Below are 1,809 nucleotides of genomic sequence, written 5' to 3'. Positions count from 1 at the left end.
TCAGGTGGGTGTTAGATGTCTTTGACCCCCCCCCGCTCCTCTGCCCCCCCCGCTTCCCCCCCAGTCTTAAGTAGGTCAGTCGGTTCCACAGAACACTGTTCGTTACCAAACATTAGAACAAAAGCTAGTGCTAGCACAGCTACAATATTTGAAAAACAAAACAAAACAGCACCTCCTGGTGGTAATCCTCTCCTGTTAAAGGGTAAAGCTACACCCCCGCCGCCCCCTCCCCGACTTTTCCCAATTTGCATTCCTTTTTCTGGTTCTGTGCTGTCGGGGTGTTGGATGATGGCCACCAGGGGTCTCCACAGTGCCGGTTTCATTTTAACTTTGTTTCTTACACTGAACTCAAACACATTGACAGGAAATAAAAAAAAAAAATTAAAAAAAAAGTCCGAGTTCCTTAAAACACATGGAGGGACGAGATGTTTTTGTTTTATTTTTAAGAGTCAAAACAGAAGAAACAACCAAACGTGGTGTTAAGTGAATTTTTAATAATGTACAGTTTTGGTGACTTTAAATTTGTTCCTTTATATTTTTAGGACCAATTCATCATTTTTAAGAGGATGTATTTCACGACTCGTATCAAGGTGATGTAACACGTGTGCATCTGTAGAATGTACTGAGAGTTCAATAAAAACCACACCTAGTAGAGAGAAACTGGTTCTGGGTTCTTCTGCTCTTTGGTCCTGAACTTGTCTCGTCTCGTCCTGAATATTTGTCTGCTGTGGCACCAACTATTGAGTTAGATGAACAGAAAGTGAGCAGAGCTTTAATAAACAACTCATCGACAGAAGAGTGACATGTTGAGGTGTAAGCTCCTCATCTGTCCACTAGGGGCTTCACAGCTGAGGTTCGTCTTCAGTGTTTTGATCTGGAGTCAGTCTGACTGAAGTACCGACGTCCGCGGTGATGCAGCCTTGATTTAACGTGACGTCACAAACACCGGTGAGTCAGAGTTTTTTTTAAAATTTTTTTATGAATGTCGTCTCAGTATTTCTTGACTGTAACACGTGTCTGTTGACCTGCAGAGTCCGCTGTCAAACGGAGGAGAAGCTCAAGTGTCGGAGAGGACGTCACGACCTCCGCTCCCTGGAGAGGCCTGTCGGCGGCACATGCTGCTGAGGCTGCCATCACCCCCAGCTGCCGTCGCCCCCACCTGGAGCAGACTGGAGGGCGGAATTCAACCATCAGCGTACAGTAGGTGGAGGAAATAAAAACACCTGAACGTTATAGATCTGAACAGAAACGCTGTCCCCTCCTCTGACCTTTGACCCGCCTTCAAATCCCTGAGTTTGCACTTTGTGTGTGTGCGCGTTGTGAAAGCGTCGTCGTCAGCACTCTGGTGGAGGGGACGGGAAACTGACCGCAACGGTGGAGCGCGGTTTGGCCCCCGTCTGCAGTGTCGGAGCTTAACTTCACAAAAGGTGGGATAACAGTTGCACGCTAACACCACCCTCCCTCCCTCCTACACCCCCCCCTCCCTCCTCTAAGATTACAATAGCTGGGATTATTTAATAGCAATAGCTCGTATGGAACGTGTACAGATGACCTTATAGATACGTGTCTGGACAAACAGGACGAACTACGACCGCTCTGGTCTGGGACTGACGCGAGTAAATGTGTGTAACCTCCACTTCAAGTCTGCACAAATACACACACACATACATATACACACACACACACACACACACCTGCTACTGTTGCTGTGTGAAAGACACTGGTTTCTCAAACTGGAGGATATTTAATGTTGGTCAGTCAGTTGGGTGTTTGATGTATTTGACCCCCCCCCCGCTCCTCTGCCCCCCC

General features: G+C 47.3%; 1 protein-coding gene across 6 annotated transcripts in view; it reads left to right on the top strand.

The window, feature by feature from the left end:
- The first annotated feature begins 11 nt into the window (after positions 1-11).
- LOC103385440 (aquaporin-4) overlaps positions 12-1,809 on the top strand; it is an 8,655-nt gene continuing 6,857 nt past the window's right edge. For 4 of the 6 annotated variants that reach the window (XR_003050763.1, XM_017036286.2, XM_025059025.1 and 1 more), the window contains exon 1: positions 12-1,427. The gene's annotated coding sequence lies outside the window, so the exon portion shown is untranslated. The remainder of the gene's footprint in view (positions 1,428-1,809) is intronic. The other 2 variants (XR_003050764.1, XR_003050765.1) reach the window with 2 other exon arrangements.

The sequence above is a fragment of the Cynoglossus semilaevis genome, chromosome 10, assembly GCF_000523025.1.
Source record: "Cynoglossus semilaevis isolate Cse_v1.0 chromosome 10, Cse_v1.0, whole genome shotgun sequence".
NCBI lineage: Eukaryota > Metazoa > Chordata > Actinopteri > Pleuronectiformes > Cynoglossidae > Cynoglossus > Cynoglossus semilaevis.
Note: the sequence above shows the minus strand (reverse complement) of the source record. Positions and strands in the feature narration are given on the sequence as shown.